Source organism: Phacochoerus africanus, chromosome 13 (genome assembly GCF_016906955.1).
Source record: "Phacochoerus africanus isolate WHEZ1 chromosome 13, ROS_Pafr_v1, whole genome shotgun sequence".
Classification (NCBI taxonomy): Eukaryota; Metazoa; Chordata; class Mammalia; order Artiodactyla; family Suidae; genus Phacochoerus; species Phacochoerus africanus.
Genome location: NC_062556.1, coordinates 2,419,613 through 2,432,413, shown reverse-complemented (window position 1 = coordinate 2,432,413; position 12,801 = coordinate 2,419,613).

The following is a 12,801-nucleotide window of genomic DNA, read 5'->3' as shown; positions in this document are numbered from 1 at the left end:
GCGGGCCCTCCGGCAGAGGGAAGGTGTCAGGCTGTGGAGACATGTGTGGGCTTGACCATCTGAGCTGGACTTGACGGAAACCCTACACGTGGCTGTGGCCCCCTCCCGCTTGATAAAACTTTTATCAGGAGCAATTTCAGACTTAGAAAGAAGTAGAGGGACCTAGGACCCTTGTGCAGATTCAGTGGTGATGGGAACTCTGCCGAATTTGTTCAGGTCCCTCTTTTTCTTTGCATCAGGGTGTTAAAAGCAAACCCTAGGTGTCCCTTCCGACAGGACCCAGGGTGCACAGCTGGGGTGGGGGGGTGCACTCCTGAAGCTGCAGGCCATCCCCAGGAGCCCCCAGGGCTGCCCGGCTCCAGGCAGGCTCTCGTCTGAGAGGAGCCAGGGACTTGCAGTGCAGTCCCCAGAAGGCATGGAAGGGAGAAGAGCAACGACAACAGCAGGAGAAACACGTTTGTTCCCGTGGCTGTCGGAATCATTGCCCTTTAAACGCTACTGAGGAAGCCCTCCCGCCCCCCCCACCCAAGAATCCACTGACAGCTTTTTTTCTGGAGAACCATATAAAGCTAATTTATTACCCAGCATGAAACAGGTTTTAAATGATCTCATTTCCTGAATCTCCTAATTCAGTATGAGGGAGGAAATCTCCTATCGAAATGATAACTTTGAGTCAGATTGACTCAAGATTATGATTATTTTTTTAAATTAAGCAGTGGGAAAAACGATTTATATTTGAAACTTTCATATACATGGGTCTCATTTCTAGCCTGTTGTGATTGAAAGCAGAAGCCCTAGAAAAACAGCGTAGAAACAAAACGCTACTTCTTTTCGGGGCCAAACGCAATCTGAAACCTGCAGCACCTCCTAGACCATGTAATAGGTTCTGGAGAAAAAGCCCCGAAAGAGTGAATAGGAAAAACAAGTCCCTTGAACGTTCATAGAAAATAGGAAAAACAGAAAACCTGTGTAAAAGCAATCACGTACTCTTGTGACATCTGGCACAGGCAGGCACAGTCAACCCAACTGACATTTTGACCTGGGTTAAATTACCACCCCCTTCTCGCAGCCCACAAAAAAAAGAAGAAACAAAAGAAAGGAATGGACCTCTTTCATGTGGCAAGAAGGCTGCATGAGGCAGAGCCAAACATGAACAGCTTGCGACACCGTTGCGTTTGGTCTTTTCCCCTTTGGCCTGAAGGAGGAGGGAGGCAGATGGGTTCCTTAAGAAGGATGAGGTCCCAGCCCCTTTGCTGTCTGGTTTTTCTTTTTTTTTCTTAACGAGGGAAGGCTTAGCTTAGCTCCAGTCGAGTCCCAGAAGGAGAGGAGAGAGGGTCTGTGAGGAAGACAAGGGCTTTGCCGATGTCATCTTCCACACGGAGGCCAACGAAGGCTTCTCTGCCCGCTGCCCACAGTCCCTGAAAAAGTGACTTTCCGTCTCCGCTTTCCCAAGAGCCCCTTATCATCATAGTCTTTGGATGCGTAGGTCATGCTATGATAAGGTTATTGAAAACCCTTGTTTCTTGCTTATGATTCTGGACCATGGAGTGTGGCTTTGCATTTTTAAAGTCAGTGCCATTTATGTCACCCAGTTTCCTTCCCAGTATGTAGGGAAGGCCACTCAAAGGGTAGCTTAGGTTGAACCTACTCCTTCACTCCACAAGGTGGATTTTCCCGGCATCGAGGTGACTTAAGCTTCTGCGGCCACTCAGCGGACCGGTGAAGCCATGCCTATTGTTGGGGCTTTATTTTCACGTTAACGTCTTTCAAACAGAAAGAGATACGTGCAGAAAAAGTGCAAAGACAGGAGCGAGGCTACGGGCCTCTGGGCAGTTGCTTGGGAAGAGGGGGCAGGGACAAGGCGGGAAGGGCCAGCCTGTCTGCAAAGGCCTTGGCCTTGGACTTGACGTACTGGGTGGAGTTAAGCTGGGGAGAGGCGCAGTCGCACCCTATTACAGGTCAGTGTGGCGGCCACGGGGAGGGCTCACCGCTCACCGGTGGGGAGAGGCTTTGGGGCAGGGAGAGATGAGCTGGGCCCCTGACTTGGTGGTCTGAGCAAGACAGTAGGACCTGACCCACAGGAACAGGACGAGGGACTGGATCCAGATGTTTGGCAGGGCTGAGCACTCCGGCGCGGGGCCTGACTGGGTGTGGAAAGGAGGCTTTGCTGAGGAGGGCCAGCGTTTCTTCCTGGAAGTATTTGTTTTGTATCTACAATAGCTTCAGGTTATTTCATCAAAGAGGGAGACTCTCTAGGAAACAGGAAAGTGGCCAAAGGCTTAAAGGACACACACACACACACAACTGTAATTGCTAATTCAATGTATGTTCTGAACTACATTCAATTGCCCTAAATAATTTTCCGTGGGTGAGTTTTGTTTGTTTGGTTTTTTTAATGTCTTCTTAATTTTAACGGCTACACCCAAATGCCTGTGGAATACGGAAGTTCCCAGGCTAGGGGTCAAATCGGAGGTGCAGCTGCAGGTCTGCACCACAGCCATGGCAACACTGGATCCTGAACCCACTGAACAAGGCCAGGGGTTGAATCCACATTGTCAGGGAGACTACATCAGGTTCTTAGCTCACTGACCCACAGTGGGAACTCCCCACTGAGGAGTTTTTTAATTTTTTTTTGGTCTTTTTGGCATTTTTTTTGGGGGGGCCACTCCCGCGGCATATGGAGGTTCCCAGGCTAGGCATCGAATCGGAGCTGTAGCCACCAGCCTATGCCAGAGCCACAGCAACGCAGGATCCGAGCCGTGTCTGCAATCTACACCCCAGCTCACGGCAACGCCGGATCGTTAACCCACTGAGCAAGGCCAGGGACCGAACCTGCAACCTCCTGGTTCCTAGTCGGATTCGTTAACCACTGTGCCACGACGGGAACTCCCCCACTGAGGAGTTTTTCATGTAAATTACCTAGAATTATATTTATAAAGATGATAGAAATAGCGAACAATCATATAGTTTGTTTAGATTTAGATTTGGGTAAATTCTGAAAAAAATAACTGTACATTTGAACATTATTCTATGCTTTCTCTACTTAAAATTTTTGTCCTTGGTGCTTCAGAAATATTCATTTTTTTTTATAAGCAGCATCTTTCCCCATTTTATTTATTTATTTATTTATTTTTGTCTTTTTTAGGGCTGCACCCGTGGCATATGGAGGTTCCCAGGCTAGGGGTCCAGTTGGAGCTGTAGCTGCCCGCCTACACCACAGCTCACGACAACGCCAGATCCTTAACCCACTGAGCGAGGCCAGGGATTGAACCCGCAACCTCATGGTTCCTAGTTGGATCCGTTAACCTTTGAACCACAACAGGAACTCCAGCCACAATGGGGACTCCTCTTTCCCCCTTTTATAACTATCTATATTATAGACAGTTTACTGTTATAGTTTATAACTGCAATAAAATCCGAGCGAGAGAAAATCTGAAATGGTTTGGGAAGTGAGCAAAAGGTAGGTTGTTAACAGAGGAAGCATCTGTGCGATTGTGGGAATCATATAAGAGCCAGTTCTTTTTTTTAATAGTTTCATTCCCGATTTTCCTTAAAAACCTCCCTTGACCTGTTTCGAACTAGCATTTCCTTTGGCCCCCCTCCAATCGTGGTTGACTGCCGGCTACTCTAATTGTTCTCCAAACAGCACAGGCACCAGGCCGGTCACGTCTGCTTCTGTGGGAGGAGGCCTCGCATGCTCCCCTTTTCATATAAAGCGAAGGGAAAACCCGAACCCTGCTTCTCACAAACTCGCAGATCGGTAATTTCGTGGCCGTGGTTTCTCTGATTGACGTTATCCAGTTACTGCGGCATCGGCTCTGCGCAGAGATGACACAGTGATTATCTTTTGAACTGACCGCTGACAGTTCACTGCACGTCCAGATATTTAGACATGGGATAAAGAAGAACATTTTAAAGAAGAGCGTTAAAAAAAAATCTCTCCTGGGAGTTCCCACTGTGGCACAACAGAGATGAATCGGACTAGTATCCAGGAGGGTGCGGGTTCAATTCCTGGCCTCCCTCTGTGGGTTAGGGATCCGGTGGTGTCGGTCACAGATGCGGCTCAGATCTGGCGTTGCTGTGGCTGTGGTGGAGGCCAGCAGCTGCAGCTCAAATTTGACCCCTAACCTGGGAACCTCCATATGCTGTGGATGCAGCCCTAAAAAAAAAAAAAAAAAAATTGTGAGTGTAAGCAAGAAATCTTACAAATAACATGTGACAAAATAAAAAAGACTCATATCCTCTTTATTTTTTTCATAAATAAACTCATTTCTCAAATACTTTTGACCAGAGGCTGTTAGTTTAATCAAATTCAGATCTAGGGACCCTTATCTGACACACCACTTAAAAACTAAACATAAGGGAGCGTATTTTTGAACGGGTAGCTCAGTGGGCTTTAACGAACTGAACGCGAGTGGTGAGTTGTACATCTCGCCCTTTCTGCGGACTGTCCATCCCTGTAATCTGTAGGCCAGGCTCACGTATTGATCATATTCCTTTAAGAGGGTTTTCCAGCATGTGTGTGAGGGCCTTTGTGCTGCCTACATCCAGCCAGACTCTGGCGGGGCCACGTGCTTGAAAACAGAAGATCGTGACGCGCCGACTGGAGACCTGGGTTCCAGCCTTGCCAGGTGGCATTTGCGAGGAAACCTGGGACAAATCACGGACTCTCTCTGGGTCCCGAATCCTGATTTGTCGCTGGGGATGACAGTGTCTCCTCCGAAGGTTGCCCTGGGAATTCAGTGGAGAGAGGATGCGAAAGATTCAGCATGGAGTTGGTGAGAAATGAATGAAAAACGAGTATTGTTCTAATTGCTGGGATAGTTTTCCTTATGGTGAACCCCACATCTGTCTGTCTCTGGAGCCACAGAAGTTTTGGGATTTTTTTTTTTTTGGTCGTTTTTTGTCTTTTCTAGGGCGCTCCCGCGGCACATGGAGGTTCCCAGGCTAGGGGTCCAATCAGAGCTGTAGCTGCCGGCCTACGCCAGAGCCACAGCAACGCGGGATCCGAGCCGAATCTGCGACCTACACCACAGCTCACGGCAATGCCGGATCCTTAACCCACGGAGCGAGGCCAGGGACCAAACCCACATCCTCATGAATACTAGTCAGATTCGTTTCCACTGAGCCACGAAGGGAACGCTCCTCTTTTGTTTTTTTAATCTGTGAAATGGGAATAGAAATGCCTCATAGGATTTCAGTGGAGATTAAATTAGCAGTGTTTGGTGCCCAGTAAGTGTTTGATGAATGGCAGGTATGATGAGGTATGGCTTTGAATTTCTCACCATCCCAGTGACTGCCCTAAATGACAGTGATCTCTGTGACAGGATTTCAGAGGCAGTTGGGGGACTAACCTTCCCAGACTCTGAGCCAGGTGCACACACAACATTAGAGATTAAAATACAAATTCCCTGCGCGAGAGGAATAGGCTTCATTGCCTTCCTGTGCGAAGAAGCAAGCAGGGTCCGAGGACAGGGTGGTGACATCCTGTGCGTGCTTTTCTCCAAAGGGGGTCTAGAGAGGTGGACGCGTCGATTCTGTTTCTAAGCGCACACAACCACAGGGACATGCACCGGAAGGAAGACCCAGAGCCACCTTGGGGCGGTCCCCATGCACAGGAGGGCTGGAGGGGCTGGAGTGTGCCTGGGGGACGCAGGCCCCCAGCAACACCAAGGACGGAGCTGATGGCAGCTGGCCCTGTGGTTCGCCGGGGAGTGAGGATGCGAGGGGAGGAAAGATCAGATCTCAGTCCTGACACAGAATCAACCAGGACGGCGGTCTTTTTCCTGCCTGGACATGGGGGAGCCCACGACTGCAGGGCGGCGTCATGGCATTCAGCATTGACGGGGAGCTTTTGAGTATCTTTCCATTCTTTGAGCTCCTTATGGGTGGGGAGGGGGGGTTGTTTTGAATATCATTATTAATCCTTGGTTTCTGAGCACCCGGCAGAGCACCTGCCCGCAGGGTGGGCGCAGGTGGAGGGACTGACCTTGGCAGGGCTGGTGCAGCGGGACAAGAGGGCCGGGCCCGGCCGGAGCGGGAGGTGAGGTTGAGACCTAAACGTTTAAGGGTCCTGAGACACCGCTGGCCTGCTTCAGGATTTTTCCGGCTTTGACCTTGACTCTTCAGATACCAAAGCAAGAGAGGAAGGTGAAGGGGAGGAGGAGGGTGAGAAGAGTATGGGGGCTGCCCTTCGGCGACGCCTGCCTGGTGGCTGACACACCCATGAGACTGGCGGCAGGTGTGCCCCTTTATCCGATGTCAGCGCCCAGCAAACCGTGGCTGTCACGCATTTTATTGGATGAATAAATGCGACCCTCTCAGATCAGCGACCAGCCCAGTTCCCCTCTGGGTTACCTTGAGGCATGTGGTACAGGTGAGGAAGTGAGCTGGAAGCAGTGACCCCTCCCAACAGCATCACCCACAGGGTGGAGGATGGAGACAGGTGAGGGGGTTGGAGACAGGGGGCAGAGGATGGAGACGAGGGGAAGGGGATGGAGACGGGGGGCAGGGGATGGAGACGGGGGGTGGAGGATGGAGACGGGGGGCAGGGGATGGAGACGGGGGCAGGTGATAGAGACAGGGGGCAGGGGATGGAGAAAGGGAGCAGAGGATGGAGATGGGCAGGGGATGGAGAAAGGGAGCAGAGGATGGAGACAGGGGGCAGGGGATGGAGATGGGGGGCAGGGGATGGAGACAGGGGCAGGGGGTAGAGACGGGGGCGGGCAGGGGATGGAGATGGGGGCAGTGGGTGGAGACAGGGGGTGGAGGATGGAGACAGGGTCAAGTGGAGAAAAGCATCTAGTGTGAATAAAGGACCAAACGGAAAAGGGAAGGACTGCATTATAGTCTAGGATGGTATTCCTTCGTCATACTATTTCCTTTTTTTATGTTCAGTTTAATCAATTTTATGATGGAATATTTTATCAGCTTATGTCGTAAGTTTCCTGCTATTGTGTCCAGGGCCAAGACTCCATCAAAACACTCTACTTATTAGCATGCAGTAAATTTATTTTAATGTTCAGACTGCTATAGTTAGCTCACTCTGTCTCCATATTTTCTATAAAATGTTCCGAGAGAGCATCATAAATGGAAGAGGAATTCAGAAACCACATGTGGTTTTGCGATTCCCCGAAATGGCGAATTTAGCCTGGGATGCGTCACCTTCATAACATCTGAGGGCCTGAGTCACTTTTTGCCTTTGTGATGCAAGTTTCCTCAGATGATTCAATTGCTGCGTGTACGCATGATGACATGTAAGGCCCTTCCTGGTTGATTTTGCTGTGGCACAGCTATATTTAAGTAATCTAGGGTTTTTGGCAACCAACCAATACCTCCCATTGGCATTAACAGTAGAATCAAAAGCGTTGTGTCAAGTCTGGACAATCCTGTTTCCTCGGGTCTCTGACGGCCTGTTGGGGAATTCACAGCATCCCCTGTGGAAGCAGGAAAGGCAGGACCGTGAATTCAGAAGCATGATATCATTTCCCAAAGCCTGTTTAATGTAACTAAAAATAAACGTTAAGCCACGGTGTCTACACTGCCACACAGAGAAGGCAAGTTTTGTCACTTGTCTGGCGTGTTGGTTATAAGCTCCACCCAGGCCACCAGCATCGCGGGTTGGAGATCAGCTCCCCCCAGAAAGGATGGCTCTGCCTAAGGTCCCGATGCTGGAGCTTGGGGTCCACCAGCTTAGGGTGGAGACACAGATGGGGTAAGTCACCCAGGAGGTGCCCTGTGAAGCATCAGGCTGCCGGCCAAGGACGCTTGGGGCGAATCTGCAGGAGGAGTGGACCCCGGGGAAGGGAGGACCGTGCAGGCAGAGGCCACGGATGAGCTAACTGGATGAGGCTGGAGCAGCGCCGGCGGGAAGGTGGGAGCTGGGAGAGTCCCCCGGGGGCTGGAGGGATGAGCACGAGAGCAGGACCTGAACGTTCCCCGGAGGAGTTCTGTGTCGTCTTATTCATGATCGTGTGTGAGAGCAAAGGTGTTGGTTCTGACCTCTCCGGAGGAAGACCGAGAGCATCTCAAGAAGACCCTTAAACAGACAAAGCCCCGGGCTTGTCAAGGACACATTCAACCACGTGTGTGCCCCAGGGGAGTCTCCACCCAGCAGTGCAGTGCATGTGCCTCTGCCTTCACGTCCAGCACAACGTTCGGGTTATCTTTCGATGTAATTCACATACCCTCAAGTTCACCATGTGCCAGGGTCCAGTTCAGCGTTTTTAGGCTATGCCCCTGGCTGTCAGGACTCCAGAACATTCCTTTCACCTCCAAGAGACGTCCCTCAGCGGTCATGCCCCTCCTCCGCCCCCGGCTGGCACTGACTGTCACGCAGCTGTTTGAAGATGCGCCCACGGTCTAGCAGAGCTGACTGCCCCACAAAACCCTGCCGCTTTAGACAGTCTGTCATCACGAGATGGAGAGATGGCAAGATGCGGGCGTGGTGGGGGGGTCCCCACAGTCTGAGGTTGTGCTGTAGGAGGGGGTTTGGGGGGAGGCAGAGAGCGGGCTTAGGGACACACCCACTGCAGGAAGGGGGTGGTCCTAGCTCCGGGAGCTTGGGGCCATCCTACCTCACATGGGATGGAGCTGGGGCAGGAGAGGGACTGCCTGCAGAGGGGACAGACCTCTGAGGCCACCTGGGAGGGACTGGGGGGACAAGGCAGCCATGAGGTGGAAGCTTCCAGTTCTTGGGGCAGCAGAGCTGAAGGGTCTGGGCAGAGTCATATTTCCAGGCAGGGCTCTGGCGAGTACCCTGGGGTTGTGGGTTCTGAAAGCCCAGGCCTAGGGTCTCCCAGGGTGTCAGCTGTGAGCTGTCGGTTAGATGCCAAGACTCCTCATGAGGAGGTATCCTGAGGTCTTGCCCTTGTCTCCCCCCCGCAGCTGGTCACTTTCCCTGGGAGGAAGCCAGCCTGGCAGGATCTGGCCTGTAAAGGACCGCAGGTTGGGTTGGCTGCGTGGCTGACCTGGTGCTGGAAGCCACAACACAGGCTCCCGGAGCAACACCGACAGAGAGGCCCTAAGCCAGAGGACAGCCCCATGGCATGGTGGCCGTGAAGGCTGGTTGTGCTGGAGCCCTGAGTCAGAGGCCGAGGAAACCCAGGGCCTCAGGTGTCTAGCAGGTGGCAGAGCAGCATGAGCTGCACCTGTGACCGAACTGCTATGCCCCTGTGATGAGCTGGGCTGGTCAGGGCAGGAGGGGGCGGTGAGTCACACAGCAGCTTTGCTCACGTGGAGCAAACTGCATGGTGGCTGGACAGACATTTACAGATAAATGGCTGTCTCAGTCATTTTATCACTTTAGCTACTGTTAGGTAGGGAGCTGCTTGCAGCCGAAAGCTTTTTGCACAGAACTAAAAACCAAAATAAAACCTTGTTGACTGATGTTGGGAGTGGAGTTAAAATCCACCTACAGGCAATCCTTATTTAAAGGTCTGAGTAGCGTGGATTGAATAATACTGTGTGCCAGGCCCTTAAGATACGAAGAGAAGTGCATGGCGGTGAATACAACTAAATGTGAGGAGTTCCTGCTGTGGCGCAGCAGACGAAGGATCTCATTGTGGGAGTGGGTTTGATCCCAGCGCAGTGGGCTAAGGGTTGGTGTTGCTGCAGCCGTGGTGTAGGTGGTAGCTGCAGCTCAGATTTGATCCCTGGCCTGGGAACTTCCATATGCTCCAGGTGCAGCCAAAAAAAGAAAAGAAAAAAAAAAAAGAGAAAATGAAATATTGACAAAAATGCGAAAGGTGCTATAGCCCCAACATGAAGCCCCAAGGTACAGGTTGCTTAAGGAAGCAGCCTGGAAGGGTTGAGGCAAGCTTTTTTGAGAAGCTGTGATTCTAAGACCAGGTTAGGCCTATCAGATGGAGAGGGATGGGGGGAGCATGCAGGCTGGTAGGGCCGTGCAGGTGGACCCGCCAGGGACCAGGCAATGTGCAGTTACTGCATGTTCTGTAAACATAAACAGTGCTTGGGCTCGGGAGTTGCGTGAGCTGGGTTCCAGTTCTGGCTCTCCCATCTGCAGCTGTGCACCGAGAGGTCACGTATTTCCTTTCCTCTTCCTTCTCTGACAATTGAGATACTTCACAGAGTAGTTGGGAAGGTCGAATGAGCTAAATCTCAGGCTTTTAGGCGGGGCCTGGCACCTGCTGGATATTCTGTGCGTGGCACATATTATCATCAGCTGGTCTTGGAGACGGACTGTATTATGGGTGGCCGGGTGGCCTCAGAAGAATCTGAGGAGGCTGATTGGGGCTCAGCTGTACTAGGCCTCGTATGCCACGCCGAACCTGACCTTGACCCCTTAGCCATCAGGAAATTCCTGTAGGATCTGGAGCCCAGAACTAACTCAACACTGGCTGCCTGGTTGTCAAGTCTATGGGCACCTCAGCTATGTGAAACGTTGTGCTGCTTTTGAAGCTTTTTAGTTCATCTCACAGATGCCTTTTTTTTTTTTGGCTTTTTTTTTGGGGGGGGGGGTTTGCCTTTTCTAGGGCCGCACCCGTGGCATATGGAGGTTCCCAGGCTAGGGGTCGAATCAGAGCCATAGCCACTGGCCTAAACCACAGCCACAGCAACACGGGATCCGATCCGCGTCTGCAACCCACACCATTGCTCACGGCAACGCTGGATCCTTAACCCACTGAGCGAGGCCAGGGATCGAAGCCGCAACCTCATGGTTCCTAGTCAGATTCATTTCCGCTGTGCCATGATGGAAACTCCTCTGCACACTTTTGAAAAATTAAAATTGCAGTACGAGTACTAATCAGGTTAAGCAGCCTGAGCTATTTCTTCTCAATGGAAAGTTAGGCAGTTATTAGAAATGAGATTTATACAGTGACAAAAACATCAAAAAATACTACGTATCCATGGTATAATTACCATCATATTACAAACTCTTAAATAAATGGCAGTGAATACAATTGTTTGTATTGGGGTGGATGTTAGGACTATGAATAATGTTTGAGTTTCTCTTTTTCTGTATTTTCCAGATATTCCTCCTTCCCTCTGTCCTTCCCTCCTTTCCTTGTACTTAGGAAGCACCTGTTCTGTGTTAGGTCCTCTTCCAGGCCCTGGGAAGCCATCAGGAAAAAGAGACACTAATTCCAAATCTGAGTTTGTGTCGGGTGGGGGGGGGGGTGGATCGGAGACAGAGCCCTGGAAGAGAGCCAACAGGCAGGTGGCGACAGCAAACGCAGGTCCCAGAGGCCCATGAGCTGTAGCGTTCTCCGCCCCTTTCTAGGCTCGTACTGGACAAGCCCGTCTTCTTGTGTTTCACAGGCCTCTGCTCACTGTCACCTCTTAGGAAGGGGCACCGCCGCCGCCCCCTCATGCTTTATTCTCCCGTTCTGCTGCCTCCCCTCACTTAGATAGAACTGCTGACCCCAGAGCATGAATTCATCAATTGTCTATGTGTTTACTGTTGTCTTCCTTCCTCAAAATGTAAGCACAGGAGAGGGGCTTTGTTTTCGTTCACTGCTCTCTGTCCTCTAGAAAAGTGTCCATAGAAGACACGGGAGAGGTTTAATACGTATTAGCTGAGTGATTATACAAATGATTCCTGTAGCTTTGATGTCTCGCCTGAGTTCCGGCGTCGCGTTCCCCAAGCTGGCCGACCCTGTAAAAGATACCCCGAGGAGGCTTCGAACTCCAGATGTTCAGAGCTTTTTGTGATCAGCCTCCTTCTCCAGCCAAATCAGCTTCACCGTTTGTGAAATCCTTTCCGTTAAGGTCATTTCTTTGTCTCTCCAGTTTTCCCTCTGTACTCCTGTTCCTTTGTCACCACGTCCTGTGTGCCCAGCTTCCTAGGAGGGAGCTTAAGAACACCAAAGGGTTGCCCTGGGCAGGATTTGTGCTGGGGTCACCTCGGTGACTCTTCAGCAGAGCAGGGAGCGCTCACATTCTTTCCGCTTGTTGATATTCTAATGCACTTGCTGGTAGTGTCCGGTTTGATCAAAGACGTGAATATTCGCCCATTAGGGTTTTTCCGTTCTCCTTTAATTGATCGAAGGTGCTTACTTGTTCCAAGTAGGGAAACACCTGCATGACCTACAGCAACTTCCCTTTTAAATAGGGTTAGAAGGAAGGGATGGAACAGCTCTAAGGGTTGTCTTGCATATTTATTATTGATAATGAGTTCTGAGAAATATTTTTTGTGGAGAGAAGTTAGAACTGAAACAGTAATGCCGTTTTTTGGGTCCACACTAACATTTTATTCTATTAAGGGTGTTTAAACAAGAAACATGCAAGTTTGCTTGTTCACGAACATAGCCTTCATGGATGTTGCCTTTTTTTGCAACGTGTCTCCTCCACACCTGTGAGAATTTAGCCAGAAGGACAGACATTGTTGGAAGCGTCATCAAGCCACATACACACTCACATTACAAGGCAGCATTAGTCACTGTGGGGCGAGTTGATGAACTCTAAGCCTTCAAGGAGCTTGCAGGAGTGATGGGAAAACGGGCCACCAACAGTAGAAGACAGTACTGCCAAAACCAGTTACGTACATTTTAGCCTGTCCTGGGTGGATGCGTTGGTGCGTAGTCATCTGTCACTTGCCCCGTCACTCCTTACTCCAGCACGGTGAATCCCCCTTTTAAGGTGTCCTAAAAAGCAAGCCGGAAACGAAGGAAACGAAACCGGAGACGGTTGTGTTCTGCAGCCACCTCGTTCCCCTCGGGTGCCCAAGAGGCCACCGTAAATCTCATTGGGCGATGCTTCCAGAGGTTCCAGGTCCCTAGCGTGGAAAGACACGAGGTTCTGTATTTCAGGGCGGTTTTGAACTCCACACGTCTTCTCCAA